The 19171-nt window shown below is 45.5% G+C and overlaps 1 pseudogene; it reads left to right on the top strand.

Moving 5' to 3' along the window:
• LOC109502380 overlaps positions 1 to 14251 on the top strand; it is an 85332-nt pseudogene extending 71081 nt beyond the window's left edge.
• The last annotated feature ends 4920 nt before the right edge of the window (positions 14252 to 19171 follow it).

The raw sequence follows: 19171 nt of genomic DNA, 5'->3' as shown, positions 1-19171 counted from the left end.
GACACAAAGACACACAGGGAGGAAGACGCTATGTGAAGACAGAGCCAGAGATTCGAGCGATACATCTACAAGTCAAGGAATGCCAAGTCATGCCAAGGACTGTCAGCAACTACCAAAAGCTAGCAGGCACAGAATCACCAGGCTGAAGGGGGGGACTCCATTAGATTTGCATTTACTTTTAACAAATTTTTTTTTGACTTACAAAAGAGCAAAACATTTCAGCAAAAAAGAACAAGAACAAACGTGCTTGTGGGCCTCTGTGCTCCATCGTCTGAACTATCACAATGACCCCAAATCTATTCAGGCTCCTTTCAATCCACTCTCTATACTGTAGCCAGAGGGATTTTCTGAAAACTCAAATCAGATGATGTCATCCATCTCCCTCCAATCCCTTGCTCTTCCAATAAAGACTAAAATCTTTACCATGGCCCACAAGGCCGCCCTGCACGCTCTGGCCCCTGCCCTCTCTCACTCTCTGTCTTAAAGTCTCACAGGCTTCTAGTGGCTCATGCTCCTTGTGTTCTCTTTAACCTCAGGACCTTTGCACCTGCTGGTCCCTCTACCGCAAGTATCCTTATCCCCCCCCCCCTACAATGTGCACGTACACATGTTCACACACATGCTCATGCATCCATATGCCCCTTGCACCTGGCTAATGCAAGGATGCTCACTCATTCTTTGGCTTTCAGGTCAGGCATCATTGCCTCAGGAAAACTTTCCCAGACCTCCTCCTCTTCAAAAAAATTAGTCCCGTCTCATTCACATACTCCCATGGTACCATATCCCTTTGAAATTTAGCAACTCCCACCTAAATGTGTGTGATCATCTGATTCATTCTGGCCCCTGCACTGGACTGTAAGCGTGTTACCTCACACCTAATGTGGTACCTCCCATACAATACGGTCTCATAGGAGGCATACAGTATTCTCCCTCCAGGGCGTTTGCACGCTTCCCTCCTCCTCCTCCAGGTTAAACCATCTCTAGAGGCTCTTTACGCCACTAGTCCTTGGCTCGTACTTTCACGAGAGTAACCATTTCACACTTTGCACTGTTCTACGATGTTCACATCTGTTTACATCTTCTGACCGCTGACCACACTGCGAGCAGGGATCACACCATGTTCGTCACTGCATCACCCAGTGTACGGGATGGATCCCTTGTCATACTTACAAGTATTCGTTGGATTCGTAAAGGCACATTTTAAAACTTTACCGTATAATAATTGTGAGGAGGCCTTACAGAGATGTGTGGGATGGACAGACAGGATGGCAGAGCAGTTAAGACAGGGAGGTGCTCAGGAATCCAGGCTCGAACCCGCTTTGTGCTACTTCTATGAGATTTGGGACCAGTTAGTTCACCTCACTGTGTCTTAGTTCTTTACCTGGAAAATGAGGATAAGAACAGTACCCGCAAGAGAGTGACATCCATAAAGACAGAAAAGGCGCACAAGGTCTTAGAGCAGAGTGGGCACAGGCATACTCAGTACATCAGCTGTGGTTAGTACTAGCTTTTGTTGACAGTGTGAGTGAATGCTCTTTTTTACATTAAAAAATATAATACCGAAGGGCACCTGGCTGGCTCGGTCAGTAGAGCATCTCGGGGTCATGAGTTTGAGCCCCATGTTGGGCAGAGAGATTACTTCTTTAGAAAGTATAATAATTAGAGCAGCTAATGCCATCTAAGATGGAAATACTTGAAAGTTCACGGAAAGGCTTCAGTGGAGAAGCAACAATTCAAGAGGAAAAAAAATTTTAAAGGAATTGACCTAGTCCCCAAAAGCAACAGAACAGAGAGGGGGCAAAAGGCACAAGTCAGGGAGGGCAGCTTTGAACAGGAGGGCTACTTCTTTGCGATGCCAACTCTACTTTTTAGGAAGACCTCATTTGAAATGCCAGATTTCCCACTACATGGATTCCAGTCTGGTGCAAGTACCTTGCTCAGATGGGTCTGCACTCAAAGTGGTACCAGTTGTTCTCAGCTGGGGGCTCTTCCCTACACTAAGGACATTTGACAATGTCTGGAGAAATTTTTAACTGTTATGACTGGGGCGGAGAGGGGTGGAGCAGGAAAAGGGGAGGGTGGGCAGAGAGCAGCTTGCTCCTGGCACCTGGCAGGTACAGCCCAGGGCTCTGGACATATCCTACAATGCACTCGTCAGAACCTACAGCGCCAACAAAGAATTTATCTGCCCAAAATGTCCACGGTGCTGAGGTGGAGAAACCTAGCTCTAGATAATGACATTTCAACATCGCGGCGTGCTAGCCACAAACATCACGTTACGGGCTCGGGTAATTTTGTGTTTGTGATGTATCAGCTAGCCCCTGTTGCCGAAGAAGAGCCTTCAACAATAATCAGTATGTTTTAGGACTTTGTAGACCACTAAGTAGTCTGCCTGGATCCAAACTAAATATCTCACCTCTTCCATCCACCCAGGTCCTGAAATGCCCTGTTGTGGCCACTGTCCTTCGGAAGAGACCACAGAGCCTCAAGGAGCTCCAATCTGTTCAGTGCCTTCAGGAAATGTGGGTTAATCACTTCAACCTGCATCAGTTTAACAGGGATTTTTCTGAGACCTGTTTATTGTTCCGCTGCTTGGCCTCTCCGGAGTTATCTATGACCGAAGTCTTACATTTATTTGTAGAGTAGAAGGTATATTTTTACTCTCACATCCCTTCCAAGTCCCTGAATTAAATTAGTATGAACTTTCCAAAATAAACTCACCTTTGAGTTGAAACCAAGCATGGAAAGTTTCAGTCCAAAAGGATACCTTATTGGAAAATTAGAGGCAAAGGAAAATGAGGATTATAACGAATATTTTAGTGTAACTTCAGCACTCGAAGTTACTGAGGATAGAGTATTGGTTATATAAAAGATTCTCCAACAGATTTGATGTACACAATCCAAGATTGACATTCAATTCCCTTTCCTTCAGACTGAAAGAAAAAGCAACTGGAAATAAACAGAATGGAAAAAGCAGCACATGTGGATCTAATTCTGCACCATGTCACTGGTTAAAACCCAAGGAAAGAACGCTTTATCAGAATGAGAAAAGGGAAACGATTGATAATAGGAAGGAAGATCTCCGATTCCCTCACTCCACAAACATAATATGTTGGATCACACCTACGGTCTAGTAGCATTTGTCAACCACTCCAAGTTAACATTTTATGTGAATGGCCACTGTGGTTTTTCCTACAGAAAACTGTTCTCAGAGCTCTAGGTGATTTGTAATATAGATAGACGTTAGGGCATTCAGTGCTTGTTTTTTCTCTTGATTCTCAACATGAGAAACTATTTCCCAAGGATGGGCAACTCTTAGAAGATTCAAAATCTGTATTAATTCGAAGGTAGGTACCTTTGCAATAATGTATTCAGAGGATAAGTGCAACTTGGCTCCCATAAGGCTCAGATAAAATACTACTAGGCAGGGCTCCTGGGTGGCTCAGTCAGTTGAGTGTCTGACTCTTGATTTTGGCTCAGGTCGTGATCCCAGGGTCATGGTATCCAGCCTTGCATCACGCTCCGTGCTGCTTAAGACTGTCTCTCTCTCCCTCTGCCCCTTTCACCCGCTTGTGCACTCTCTTTCTAAAATACACATTCAAAATGAAATAAAATACTACTAGACAAGGCAACATTAAAACTAGTGCATTTTAAAAACTGTAGAAAAATGAGCTGTCCTCTAGAGAAAATTATTATTTTCAAACAGTTTTTAGCAGCAACAGAATGCTTCCACCTTCCTGCCCCGCAAAAAAACATACAGTCTTGGGCAAAACAGGAATACGTAAAATGGACAAAAAAGGAATCGCTTTCACAAAGCAGGGGTCCCAGAAGCCCAGCCCTATCTCCCCACCCCAATGCTCTTCTTTGTTCCAAATGACTATCCGGATAAATACATGAAAAAAAATGGTTTCAAAATTAATGTTTTCCTTTTCCAAAGGATTGAGTTGACATCATTTATAGCTAGCCCTTATTTAGACCACAGGAGCACCAAATCACGTTCTCTTAATTCTACCAGCTCAGAGAAATAGTAGTTACTGGGGAGTGTAATTTGGGCAAGGTGACTTCTGTTTTCACTTTCCGTGATTCTGTGTTAACTTGCATTTTTATGATTTGCCCCCTAAAAGCAGTTTTTACTTAAAAAAAAAAAAGGTATCTTGAAAAAATTTAACATTTTACTAAGTTTCCTTTTTATCTTTTTGGTGACTACTTCTTCTAGAATGTAAAAGACTACAAGGGACCAGCGCATCTTTCCTGTTTCTTCACCTACAACGTGATCCACCTATAATACACAATTTAACTATGGGGTTAGTCAAACCGATACACCCTATATTTTTTAAAGGGGCCCTCTGCATTATCTTCAATAAATTTTAAATACATAATCTCTGTGAATGTAAGATGCTTGCGCGGTGATGTCTGCAACCACCGTGTCGGAGTTGATTCTGTTTCTTTGGATGGCTAGACAGAGGTCGCCGCCTGCCATCATGACTCTACAGACAGTTCTATCTCCACCTAAGGTATGTCCTTCCTACAAGGGAATGTCCTTGGCACGGGATCATGAAATCTTAACACTCCTAACCCGAAGGATATGTGTATATTGGGTAATTTATGTTTTCAAATAAAACATTTATTAAAATTCACGGGACCTTAAATTTATACTGGGAATGGGAAGACAGCTTTAAAAAATTTTTTTCATCAGAAAATGATCCCCCAAAAGGCATGCAATCACCAAAACGGTAATCACCACCTCAAATCTGTAATCCTGCCAAAGAAGCCTGCACACCAGGAGTAGTCAGATGACAGGGGTTTGCGGAAGCTCACGTTCCCTAAAATATCCTCAGCATTCCTCTTGAAAAAGCATAGGGGAAATCAAAGCAGCTGAAATTGTGGCTTGTTCCTGGCCAGTTCTGTAAAACAATATACCAGGGGCTATGCGTCTTATCTTATGGTCCACATTTCCAGTGAAGACGAAGACAGAAAGTACATTTGGATTGGCACATGGTTTGAAGTATTTTACTTTAGAGAAAGAAAAGTTGAGCAATCCTGGAAGAACTCCATATTCTTCTTTAAAAAAAAAAATTTTTTTTTTAATTCCTCTTGAAAACTAGTTACTGCTTCGAGCAGGAAGGAAAGGTTCGGAACAGCTGTCCCTGAGTGAGTTGGGAGAATGTTAATCACTGTCCCTTCTCTCCTTTACTTAAAGATTAGCTCACATCCCAGGCCCCTGCTAAAGGAAATCGCATACACTTAACTTTTGAGACCTACCATGAGGAATATTCCTGTAACAGTAGTAGGACGTCAGCCGGATCTAAAAGACGCTCAAGTCCGGAAACGTACCCCAAAGGCAACAAAAGCCCAAAGGGTCAGCAGCGGGCTGACTGGACATTTGAGAAAGTCATTTGTATCTTGACTTAAGCTCCCCAGGAAAAAGTCAAACTTAACAAAAATGGTTTCAAAAAAAATGGAATTGACACATACGCGGGCATCTGCAACTTTAGCCAAAGCCTCCTTAGGCACAGTGCACTTGCATAGACCATGTTAGGTTAAAAATATATTAAATGCAATTTCCTCTGTACATTGTTAAGTGAGGAAAGCAAGATGTAGGGAAGTAGCTAATATATAGTCCCACTGTAATAACAAACAGTAATTCTCCCAATCCCGAACAAAAAAAAATTTTTTCCATATCCTTATTTGAGCATAGAGCTAGGGGTAGAAGGATATACAAGCTGCTAATTTTTTTTTTAATATTTATTTATTTTTGAGAGAGAGAGAGACAGAGACAGAGCATGAGCAGGGGAGGGGGAGAGAGAGAGGGAGACACAGAATCTGAAGCAGGCTCCAGCCTCTGAGCTGTCAGCACAGATCCAGACACGGGACTCGAACTCACGAACCGTGAGATCATGACCTGAGCCGAAGTCGGATGCTTAACCAACTGAGTCACCCAGGCGTCCCCAAACTGCTAATATTTTAACAGGGAGGAGGATAAGAGAAGGGAGGGAAAAGGAGTTAAAAAAAGAGACAGACAGACAGACATTGGATAGAAAAATATGCATGACCTAACACTGGATATGTGTACATTTTTAAATAAAAGAGAAACATAATTCTATGTTTTTAGAATAAAAGAGGGACAGACTATTGTTGGGATAGAAAAATATTCATGGCAAGAACTAGAAGGTGACACAAACATTTGTTTCCAGGATGAAAACATAGACAATCTTCTTAAAGCCAGTGGAATAAGACATTTTAGCAATATGGAGTATGACAGATTCTCCACCTGTAGGTAATACACTTTATAATACAATGGTTAGATATAAAGATAAACATCAGGTGCATTTGAAAACTGGGTCTTTTGGGGCACTTGGGTGGCTCAGTTGGTTAAGTGCCCAACTCCTGATTTTGGCTCCAGTCACGATCTCATAATTTGTGAGTTTGAGCCCCGCTTCTGGCTCTGCACTGACAGCGTGGACCCTGCTTAGGATTCTCAACCTCTCTCTCTTTCTCGCTCTCTCTCTCTCTCTCTCTTTCAAAATAAATAAATAAACTTAAAAATATATATATATAAGTAGGTCTGGGACACTGTGCAGTCAGTGTTCTATGGGATCTAAATGAATCAGATATAGCCTAAAAAAAAACTCCAAAGGTTTGCACAAATGGGACAAGAAGTGACACCAGTCCCTTCAGTCAATTTCCTCGGGCACCTGGTGGTCTGGAGGTCTGTGACCTCACAGAGCGCTGGAGATCACCACACCAGATTTGCAGAGCAGTGAAGTAAAAAGCTAAATCCTCAGTACATATAGCAAAACATGTCCCTAAGTCTATCAATATGGCAACAAGATGCTCCCCTTAGATGGTGGATAGGAAACTGATCAGAAAAAAAGGTTTTTGAGGAAATAAAATATTAAAAAATGTAAATGTGACGGAAATTATAAACAGCCTGGAGCTCCTCTCCCTTCGGGAACAGCTGTGTCTGCTAATCCCTTGAGGAGTCCTCCCTGCGATCGCCCTTCCTTCCTTCCTCTGTCTCTCTCTAATAGCTCCCTTGTTCCTGCTGGACAAAACTAGCCCTTTGTGGCTGCTCTCAGAACAACATTAAAAACAGGAATAGGGAAATTGTAAACAGGAGGCTTCTGGTCTACAGGCGAAGACACACACAGGCCTCTGAGGCCTACTTCATGCTAAGCAAAGAAACAGACCTTTGTTGCTAAAGGGATTAGGGCTGCGGGGTTTCGGAGGCGCTGCTGAGGCATTCAGCTGGCCTGAAGTAGGGGCTTTGTAAAGAGATACCTCCATTAGAGGTCTGTGAGCGGAAATCATTCATACTCTTTATACAATCTGGGTAATGTGATAGTGTTGGACTGTTAAACGCCTCTGGTGAGGCAGGGTCCTATCTCCTTGAATGGTAAATTCTTCAGCAGCTAAATAGATGGTGGTATATTACCTTCACTGACTTTGGTTTTGGTGTTTTTGTTTTTTTGGTTTTTTTGAGGTGGTGGTAGAGGGGGGAGGATGTCTTCTACCGTTAACCCTTAGTGGGAATGACATTAAAGGATCACCCAGAAGCAGACAGGCAAAGTCTTCCCAAGTCAGCTAAGAGACAGCCACTGAACTTCTGGTGCTGGCATCTTACATTATCAAAAATGGTCCTCTCTCCGCATCCTCTGCACATGGAGACCTTGATCGCTTTGTCCTCACATTCATCATGACGATGGAAATCTCCATAGGTGCCTCATTCCATGCCCTTTAGACTAGAATCTCCCAAACGACCTAACCATTTCCTCTCTATCCTATGCCCACTTTCACCACTCAGCTCTTCCTTGCCTCACCCTCCCTGGGTTGGATGAGTTCCCCTTTCTCTGAGGTCTGTAGTGTCCTGTGCATCTCTCTCTCGTTGCATTCCCCATAAACTTGGAGACTCTTTGTATGGCTGCTACCCCAACAGATGATGAGTTCCCGGAGAGCAGGGGCTTATTTATCTTTGTATCTACAATGCCTGGTCCTTCATAGGTGCCTAGAGTTGTGTCCAGCAGGAGACGGATGGAGTTGGGCTGCGCTGCCTTTAGATTGTATCTGCCTGTTTTAATGGCTTTGAGGAATTTTTAAAAATTCCTCGTGACCTCTTGTAGAGAACCCAGCAGTCTTCAGAAAGCAAGGAAAAAACACTGTGGTCAGTTAGGAAAGAAAAGGAACCCTCCAAGGAAGATGGCAAGAGGTCACTTCCCCACAAACAGCCAGCAGCCTTCTGAGTGACCTGGCTCATCCTGACCCTGCTTCCACATTCTCGATTAAGGGAGTGTCATCAGCAGAATGGAAATGTTCTTTGGGTTCATATTTAGTGTCTCTGGAAATAAATATTAATTATGGTATCAGATGTTGTACACTCAGAAAACTTCTGAGAAAATTCCAGAAATAAAGTTCAAACAGTGGGAAGAGATGCTGCATCGGAGCTAAGGGACACTTTACCCCGCTAAGATCAGACCCATCCTAGCTGGCTGACAAACCCATCCTGGGAGAGACTACGGCTCCAGGTATACATGGGTGCTGCGGAAACTTCACTTAGAAGGGGTCCTGGTTGGGGTGCCCAGGTGACTTAGTCGGCTAAGCATACAACTTGGGCTCAAGTCATGATCTCACAGCCGGTGAGTTCGAGCCCCGCATCAGGCTCTGTGCTGACAGCTCAGAGCCTGGAGTCTGCTTCAGATTCTGTGTCTCCCTCTCTCTCTCTGCCCCTCCCCCACTTGTGCTCTGTCTCTCTCCTTCTCTCTCTCAAAAATAAATAAATAAACATTAAAAAAAGGGGGGGGGCCTGGTTTCTGTAGAAGACAAACCTGCAAATGTGATGTGGCCTTTGCAACAACTGATAGAAGGCTGATGTCTTTCTCCACTGCTGTTCTCAGTAATCAGGGACACGCTTCTCTATCAGCACGGCCTTAGATGTTATTAATTGTTGGCTCTTTCCATTGTTCACCATTTTCTATCTGGATTACCTCTCTTCTCGCCATTTGGCAGATGGGACTCTGTTCTTACATTATTAACATCACTGTCTGCACAAAGCAGTTACATATGGAAGGAAGAAACCAGCAATGAGGCCATGGGCTTTGTCTCCAATTCTGCCACTTACTCAATCACCCATTCAGCCAACAAACGCTGAGCATCTGCTATGTGCCACACACTGGGCTGGGCACTCAGAAGATAAGCATGACACAGGACTCACTCTGAAGATGGGGAGGCACACATAAACAGAGTGGTGAATACCATGATGGCAATCTGCACAAAACATTCCCAGAGCATTGGGAAGCTGAAGGCATTCAAGGAAGCCCTCCTGAAAGAGATGAGTGCTTAGCCTAGAAGATCCTGGATGGATAAAAAAGCCACAAACATTTGGGAAAACTGCAGATATATGACTATGAACCAAATATCAAATAAGTTTACTGTGTTATTATTAAATTCTTGGGTGTAATAATGTGGTTATGTAAGAAAATGTCCTGGAGCACCTGGGTGGCTCAGTCGGCTAAGCCTCCAACTTCTGCTCAGATCATGATCTCGTGGTCGTGGGTTCAAGTCTCACGTTGGGCTCTGTGCTGACAGCTCAGAGCCTGGAGCTTGCTTTGGATTCTGTGTCTCCCTCTCTCTCTACCCCTATCCTGCTCACACTCTGTCTTTCTCTCTCTCAAGAATAAATAAACATATTTTTTTTTTTAAAGCATCCTTGGGACACCTGGGTGGCTCAGTCGGTTAAGCGTACGACTTCGGCTCAGGTCATGATCTCACGGCTGGTGGGTTCGAGCCCCACATCAGGCTCTGTGCTGACAGCTCAGAGCCTGGAACCTGCTTCGGATTCTGTATCTCCCTCTCTCTCTGTGTCCTTTCCCCGCTCACACTCTGTCTCTTCATCTCTTAAAAAATAAATAAACATTAGGGGCGCCTGGGTGGCGCAGTCGGTTAAGCGTCCGACTTCAGCCAGGTCACGATCTCGCGGTCTGTGAGTTCGAGCCCCGCGTCGGGCTCTGGGCTGATGGCTCAGAGCCTGGAGCCTGTTTCCGATTCTGTGTCTCCCTCTCTCTCTGCCCTTCCCCCGTTCATGCTCTGTCTCTCTGTCCCAAAAATAAATAAACGTTGAAAATAAATAAATAAATAAATAAACATTAAAAAAAATTTTTTTAAGGGGTCCTTGTACTTAGCAGATACATGCTGAACTATTCGTGAAGAGGAGTCATGATATCTAAAAGTTACTTTCAAATGGCTCAGAAAAAGGCCTATCTGTGTATGTGTGTATATATGTACTAAGGGAGATGGGGGGAAAAGAACAAATCTGCAAAATGTTACTTGGTCAATCTGGGTATATATATATATACACATTTCTTATACTATTCTTTTAATTTACTCTTTTTAATTTCCAAAATAGAATATTAGATAAACAATTGTTAAAAGCACACAGAGCTGACCCTTGAACAATGCAAGGGTTAGGGCCACAGACCCCGTGCATTCGAAAATCCATGTATAACTTTTGACTCCCCCCAAACTTAACTACTAATGGCCTGTTGTTGACCAGAGCCTTACCAATAACATCAACAGTCAATTTACACATATTTTGCCTATTAACATGTAATATATATTGTATTGTTACAACAAGTTTTGCTGGAAATGTTATTAAGAAAACAAAATGTTATTACGAAAATCACAAGGAAGAGAAAATACATTTACAGTACTGTTCTGTATCTACAAGAAAAAAATCCACATTTATACATGGACCTCCGATGCTCAAACTTGTGTTATTCAAGAGCCAACTATGTATATAAAGCTATCACAAGTGCTAACACTGGACTGGAACAGGAAACGAAAAGAGAGCATTAGTCAGATAAAGATGGGGGGGAGGTACCCAGGGGAGAGGAGATGGCTAGAGCATGGGACTTGGGAGTGGTAGCTGGGATGCCTAGAACTACTCCTGGCCCAGAGGTGACACTTGAGTATATCTGCCCAATGAATGAAAGAGTTAAACAGCATCGCCTAGGCAGGGAACTGCAAGCAGATCACACCAAAGTGAGCATAAGGTTTACGTTAAGGAGCCAGAGCCGATTCGGCTATAGAGGCAGGAGGTCTGTCATGGAAGCCTTTGTATATTCTGCCAAGGTCCTGGGACTTTAGCCTGTGGGCGATGGGAGCTATGAGCGGGAGGCAATGTGGTCAGATTAGCATCTAGAGGGACCACCCTGAAAGTCAGGTGTCATGTGGGGTGACGGAGCACAGACCTCAAGGCGGGAGACGAGGGTACCAGTCAGGATGCCTTTGGCTCCCTTAAACACAAAGCTCTGAGTCTAACTGCCTGAATTTATCAAGAGACTTATTATCCAACATAGCTGCAAACTCTGAGATGACAGGCCGCAGACGTGGTTGATTCGGTGGCTCAAAAACGCAACCACGGACCCAGGTTCCATCCTCTCCTCTCCAGGGCACCATGCTCTGTGGTGGGGTCTGCCTGCAGGCTGCCTTTCCTCATCTATGCCAGACGGCCGTAGCAGTTCCTAGAGTGACGTACGGATACAGAGAAGCCCACAGACAGAAGGGAGCAGTTTCTTCTTCGGTCTCTTTCTTAACAAGGAAAACTTCCAGAAGCTTCCCAGCAAATTTTGCCTCACATCCCACCGGCCCAGATTGGATCCCAAGCCCACTTCAAAACCAATCACTGTCAAGGGACCGAGATTACACGTTTGGCTCAGAATAATAATTTATACACAGAGGGAATTAACTATGATGAATCATCATTCGAAACACTTGGGAGCCTACTGGTCCAGGCAGAAGATGCTAGAAGCCTAAACTATGATAATGGTGGCGAGGAGTGCAGACGTGAGAACAGATTCATGATTTATTTAGAAAGTTATGTTGGTAGAATCTGGTGGTAGATTGAAAATGGAGGAGGAGTTACAGAAGAAAAGGACACTCTCTTCCATAATTCCAGCTTGGGTGAATGGATAGAAGGAAGTGTCATTAACTGAGATGAGGTGCCCATGAAGAGGGAGGAGGGTGTGGAGAAAAGACGGTGTGGCGCACATTCAATGTGAAGTACCCGTAGGCTTCGGAATAAAAGTATTAGCCAATCAGTGGAATATGAGTCAAACTGTTATCCCAAACGGGTAGCCCTTACACCAGACATGGTTCTCAGATGGGCTTTGGTCCCTACGGACATTTTCGAACCAATATTTAATCACTGAGAGATTCCAAATAGGATTATATATTTCCGGTTTCTTTAGGGAAAATTGGGAAATCTGGCAACACTGGTCCTGAACTGTTGCTTGTCAACCATCCGTGGAGCCCGGAAGCAGCCCTTCTCTTTAGCTAGAATAAGGGCTTCTCTGGCCTGCCACACTCTGCCTCCATCACTGCCTTTACCTGGTTGGCCCTGAAGGCATTTCCAACCAACACCCTGCTCACAACCTTGGAGAAAGAGGTCTGAGCTGCCTGGTATTTAGATGGTGGTCAAATACCTCACCCAAAGAGAAAACAGAATGAAAGTACGTCAAGGAGGTAACCCTGGAGCCATGAATTCTTTAGTTTTGGGCTTTTTTTAATGTTTATTTATTCCTGGGAGAGAGAGTGCAAGTGGGGGAAGGGCAGAGAGAGAGGGAAATGCAGAATCTAAGGCAGGCTCCAGGTTCTGACCTGTCAGCACCGAGCCTGACACGGGGGTTTGAACCCACAAACCGTGAGATCAAGACCTGAGCCGCCTGAGCCAAAGTCGGACACTCACTCAACTAAGCCACCCAGGCGCCCCAGCCATGAATTTAGAAATGGAGGGAGAGAAATTCACGCTGGAGAGAAAAACAAATGACGCGAGTGAGCATGAAGTCTCAGGAGCTAAGAGAGGAGAGCTGAAGTTGGAGGGAGGGCTCTCCTGCCCTATATGCAACAGGAGGTCCAGGGAGGGAAGGATCCAAAGGAGACTCGGCATTGGGGAAGTAAGTCGTGGGTGGCCAGGAGTTTACCTGTGTGACACGGTGGGGGAAGGGGCAGACAGCAACCGGGGTGGGTAGAGGATAAAAGTAAGCGTACACAGTGCGCATGGACTGCTCTGGTGACAAAGAAGAAAGGCTGGATGGAAACTAGCGAGGCTGTGGGGCAAGGCATGGTCCCTTGGCAGGATCAGAGACACACAGACATTGCAAAGGGAAGAAGCAGCCAGTGGTGAGATGCAGGCTGTAGACATGTAACAGAGGGATGAACCAAGTCCAAAGGGAGGCGGGAGGGGCAGGGCGACAAAAGAGTCAGGCATAGGTGGCTGGATTCACTGCATAAAAGAGAGGCCTCCGAGGCTGGTGGATTGGAAGTGATGACACACCTATAGGCAGATGAGTGTGTTCAGAAATTTGAGAGTTAAGTCGCTGCTGAGCCCGGTGAGGGGGAGCACGTGGTGTAAGGCCGTGGGCGCCTTGGCCTCCAGGGACTGGTCCCTCTCCTGCCCCCCTCCAGCCACCGTCTCTGGGTCACTGCACTGGAGCCTGAACCTGAGGAGGTGCTGGACCTGAGTCAACTGCCACCCAAGCTGCTCCTGGTGGTGCTGACCCACGTGTCTCCATGCACACTGGGGTGCAGCTGCCAGGTACACAGGGGCTGGCACGTCCTGATGAATGACCTTCCGGGGACCACAGCGCTCTGCTGCCCCTCGCCTTCAGCGGCCTGCCCCGCGTCCACCAGGCCAGCCCCTGCCTCCTGGGCCGCTTCTGCAATCAAGAGCAGAGACATCGAATGCAACCTTATAGGTGACCCCTGTGGCCAAGAGGGGGAAACAATGGTGCAGCATGGTGGGGTGTCTGCGTGGTGGAGATGAACAGGTCAACGGTGCCCCAGGAGCCCCCTCGCAGACCTGCTTCGTGTCTTCCTTCAGCTCATGTCTCAAGAAGCAGGTCTTGGGCCCGGAGGAGGAGGGTTGATGGCTGGAACTGCTCGATAGTGGCAAGATTGAGATTTGTGTCTCTGACTGACGTCAACCAGATTGCTGTGGGTAAATTCTCTGCTATGGCTGATCCCATTCAGCAGTGGTACAACAGTGGTTGCTTTCAGGTCACCCAAGTGTTCTCCAACATCAAGATGGGCCAGGGGCTTTGTGTCTTTCCAACACTGGGGCCAGAACACGCAGATCTAGGCTGGTCACTACAGAGCTGGTGGGACCAACTCCAGTGTGATGGTGTGGGCCCATCTGTCACAAAACAACCTGACTGGTGCCTTCCAGGACCTGGGATCACTGGCCAGGACTTCTCATTAACCAAGGGCTGACACCTCTCTGACATCCTGTGTACTCCAAGGTTCATTCGAGGGTCTTGCTGGGTCTTTTCTTTAGGTTCTGGAAACTACTAGAAGAAAGCTCTTCCATCAGATCTACCTACTGCTGTTTTAGGGCAGTCCTTCTCCCATGGGGGTTGGGGGAGGCAGCAGGTGAGCACGGAGGAATGCTGGTCCTGGAGAGGGCTCTTCACCCTCCCCACAGAAGCACTCTGATCCAGCCCCAGCCTCCTCTTCCCTTGTCTCCTCCTGTTTCTGCTTCAGGGGCTTTACTGGTCCCTTTAAGGAAGGCCTCTCATCTCTGAAGTAGAGTCTCATCTATGGCAGGGAAAATTCCAGCCACCTTGGGTGGTAAACTTAACCTCCTGAAGCCTCAAGGACCAGGCCTTGCAGCTGGAAGTCAACCAGCACGAAAAACGTTTAGAGATGCTCAAGGACCCCTGTTATTGTGTGGTACATAAAGTTATTTGAATTTGGAAACTAGTAATTGACCTTTCACAGGGAAGGCCCTAGTAATCCTTCAAAGAGATGCTCCAAGATGCCATTCCTTTTCCATTTGGTATGAAGGACGGGGTAGGGTGGGAAGAGTGGAGAGGCCTATTTCCCAAGCAGCAATGGTGGAAGACTAAGCTAGTTTTCAAGCTCTAGGAAGCTGAGTTCCTACCAGCAGACAGAAAGAGGCACACACTGGATAATAATTCTCCTAGGGGAGGGCAGAGGCACCAGGTCAAAGGATGGAGGGGAAGGGTCACAGTGGCACCCATGCCTCGGGGGCTTGCGACATCCACAGCCTCTGTCTGGGTCATCTCTCACGCTCCAGGTTTGGATGCATGTTTGCCCCCTCCCCTATGCTTGACTCGCCACAGAAGTGCCTGGGATAACCCAGAGGGCAGTAAATGTAACTCTACTCATGCAGGTAGGTTCACCAGTGACTGTAACCCCAATCCATCTAAGGAAAATGAGTGGGGGGTGCCTGGGTGGCTCAGTCAGCTCAGGTCATGATCCCAGGACTGAGGCTTCAAGCCCATTGTCAGGCTCCATATGGAGCACAGAACCTGCTTGGGATTCTCTGTCTCTCTCTCCCTCTGTCCCTCTGTCCTGAAATCTCTCTCTCTAAAATAAATAATAATAATAATAATAATAATAATAATAATAATAATTTTAAAAAGAATAAAATTTATGAAAAGGAGGAAAGGAAAGGAAAGGAAAGGAAAGGAAAGGAAAGGAAAGGAAAGGAAAGGAAAGGAAAGGAAAGCTCAAGTTTCTGTTTGCCTGATGTTACAGTTAACTCTGAAGCCAAGTAGGCTTTGGTGCCACCTTTACCCAAGGCCTTCAGGCTTCCTCCAAGGAAATGACTGCCAAAACAGTCCTGGTAATTAGAAAGCATTTTGTGGAATTTTTCTGAGGAAGCATTCTGTCCTGGAAAGTCAGATAGATTCCAAGGCAATGGATCTCCATGGCGGCCCGTGTTGAGATCAAGGCCGTCACTATGACAAATAATACCCTTCCTGCTTTGGGGCTGCAGTGTCTACATGGCTGCCTGAGGCTGCAGACTGGGGCTGGGACTCGGTGGCCCACATTCTGATCCACAGTGGAAGCTCTGAGGAACAGGGAGAGTTTTCCACAACAACTCACCCTTGACTTCCAATTCCAGATATGGTCTCCAAATGCAGTGACTTTTACCCAAAATTATAGGTTAACAGGGACAGAGGTGAGGGGTGACACCAAGTACCATTAATGAGCCCTCCCCAGAACTTCAGCAGGCAATGGCCTCCCCTCTTCCTTTCCCTACCACATTTTAATAAAATTTCCTAAGCGTAATTATTTGGATTGTCTCTCTTCTGTGTCTTATTTATTTTACGGTGGAGTTGCTATGAGGCAAAAAGAAACAAACAGAAAGCACTTTTTTAAACAATGCAGTAGGAATATGCCTAGAGGAGTGCCTGGGTGGCTCGGTTGTTTAAGCGTCTGACTCTTGATCTCAGCTCAGGTCATGATCTTGCTGTTCGTGAGATCGAGCCCGGCGTCAGGCTCTGTACTGACAACCTGGGGCCTGCTTGAGATCCTCTTTCTCCCTCTCTTTCTGCCCTTCCCCTGCTTGTGTGTGTGCACTCTCTCTCTCTCTCTCAAAATAAATAAATAAACTTAAAAACAAAAAAGAAATATGCCTGGGAAAGTCACTAACTTGACATTAGGTATCCCTAGAACAATTAAGATTTAGCTGACACAAAAATTTCCACGTCTTAAAAACTGTCTCTGATCTTAAAAATAATAATATTCTGGTTATAGCCCCTCCACTGGAAAAAATAAATATTCTTTAATTCCTTCTCAAAACTGGGGGCATTGAAGTAGAATCAGGGTCAGGAGAGGTAAGCATGCCGACGTCATTTCGCCAGTTTGGAATGATGTGGTTAAACCCACCATGGATGTCCCCAGAGGGAACAGAGAATATCTTTCAAGAACATGCTAAACACCCATCTGTCAGAAACAATTTGTGGGTTCCGAGGTGCAGAGATGGAGAACAGAACATACCATCCCTTGGGGTTCCTGCCTGTGCAGAACAGTTCTGCCTCTGTTAGATGCATGTACTCATTATCTTTGATCATCGGCCCCTGCTCAACAGGCCTGGGGTGACCCACCTGCTATGCCGAGGACATAACAGGCCAGGTCCTCAAGAAGCTCCCCTTGTCCTGGCAGAGCCGGATGCCCAGACAATTACGCAACCACAGCACACAGTGAGAACAATATTGATGGCAACCCAAACCAAACACTCCTATTAATTATATATTAGTGGGAAGAGGGCACCATTAAGAACCGGCCTCCTGTACTACCAGCACACTGGGGGCTTGTTTCCCATGGAACACAACAGCCCTCTGGGGTAGGTGACCTTTTCTCTATATTCTGAGTGATCAAGGTCATCAAGGTAGTGAGGAGCAGAGATGGGATTTGAACCCAGGTTGCTCCAACTTCCTGCTCCTTTCTTATCAAGTCACACTCAAGGACCGTTTTTTAATTGTAGCCTTTCCTGACTCCCTTAACTGAATGTTACTTATTTGTAACTCTCTGAAGGTAACAGCCTTGGACTGGAAGGACTGTCATCTGTATACCTGTCAATTTTACAGGACCGCAAACGTCAAAGGCACGAACGGCATCTCTCTACATGTTTTGTGTGTGTGTGATTTTTTTAAGTTAAAATTTGTTTGTTTAAGTTTATTTATTCTGGAGACGACAGAGACAGAGATGAGTGGGGGAGATGCAGAGAGAGAGAGGGAGACACAGAATCTGAAGCAGCCTCCAGGCTCTGAGCTGTCAGCACAGAGCCCGACAAGGGCCTGGAACTTACGGACCGTAAGCTCATGACCTGAGCCGAAGTCAGACATTTAACTGACTGAGCCACCCAGGCGCCCTGTGTGTGTGTAATTTTTTTTTTCAATGTTTTTATTTATTTTTGGGACAGAGAGAGACAGAGCATGAATGGGGGAGGGGCAGAGAGAGAGGGAGACACAGAATCGGAAACAGGCTCCAGGCTCTGAGCCATCAACCCAGAGCCCGACGCGGGGCTCGAACTCCCGGACCGCGAGATCGTGACCTGGCTGAAGTCAGACACTTAACCGACTGCGCCACCCAGGCGCCCCAATGTGTGTAATTTTTAAGATAAGGTGTGCCTCTCTGATGAGGTGAGGTTTAGGCAGACACAAAAACAAAATGAGAGTAATCCTTGAAGATACTGGGAGGTGGGAGACTGGGAGAGGGGACATTCCAGGCGGAGGGGAAGGATGAATTCAAAGGCTCTCCAGTAAGGGGCACGTTTGAGGAATAAAACCTCCCCCATCACTCTGTCCCCTGTCCCTGCTTTATTTTCCTTCAAGGCACTCTTCACCATTTGACACTAAATTTATGGGTTTATTTGCTTACTATATACATCTCCACTACACTGTGAGCTTTATGAGGATATGGACTTTATTTTTGCGGTTCTTCAGAGATCTGCATACAGAGGAAACTCCATACATATTTGTTTAGAAACACATGAATAAATGTATAGAGCATTATGTGTATTTTTTCAAATTTTTTAATGTTTACTTATTATTGAGAGACAGAGAGAGACTGAGCATGAGCTTGGGAGGGGCAGAGAGAGGGGGAGACACAGAATCCAAACCAGGCTCCAGGCTCTGAGTTGTCAGCACAGAGCCTGATGTGGGGCTTGAACTCACAAACTGAGAGATCATGACCTGAGCTGAAGTCAGATGTTTAACCGATTGAGTCACCCAGGTGTCCTGAGCATTATGTGTATTTTCAAGTTTTACTTTTATTAAGTATGTATCATGCACACCCACTGAACTAAGTACTTTATATACTTCATTTATTTCTTCTTTAAAAAAAAAAGTCTTATTTTTAAGTAATCTCTTCACCCAATGTGGGGCTTAACTCCTAACTGTGAGATCAAGAGTCGCACGTTCCACCGACTGAGCCTGCCAGGCGCCCCTCTTCTTTTAATTCTCACCCCAACCCCATTACGGTGGGTACTCCCACCTGCATTTTACAAGTAGTACAACTGAGGTAAGGTAACTTGCATTAGATGACTCTACCGATAAGTGGTGAAGCTGGGATATGAGCCCAGGACTGACCCAAAAGCCCATGCCTTTCCAAGAATATACAATGAGGGAAAAGCAATCTCTTCAACAAATGGTGTTGGAAAAAAACCGGATAGTTACATGTAAAAGAATGAAACTGGACCAACTTCTTCCATCACGCACAAAAATAAACTGAAAATAGATTAGAGACCTATACGTAAGACCTGAAACCATAAAACTCCTCAAAGAAAACATAGGCTCTAATCTCTTCAGCATCAGCCTTGGCAACATATTTATGGATGTGTCTCCTCAGGGAAGGGAAACAAAAACAA

Source organism: Felis catus, chromosome A1 (assembly GCF_018350175.1).
Source record: "Felis catus isolate Fca126 chromosome A1, F.catus_Fca126_mat1.0, whole genome shotgun sequence".
In the NCBI taxonomy this organism is placed as follows: Eukaryota; Metazoa; Chordata; class Mammalia; order Carnivora; family Felidae; genus Felis; species Felis catus.
The sequence above is the reverse complement of the archived record's forward strand: the minus strand, read 5'-3'. Positions and strand labels throughout refer to the sequence as shown.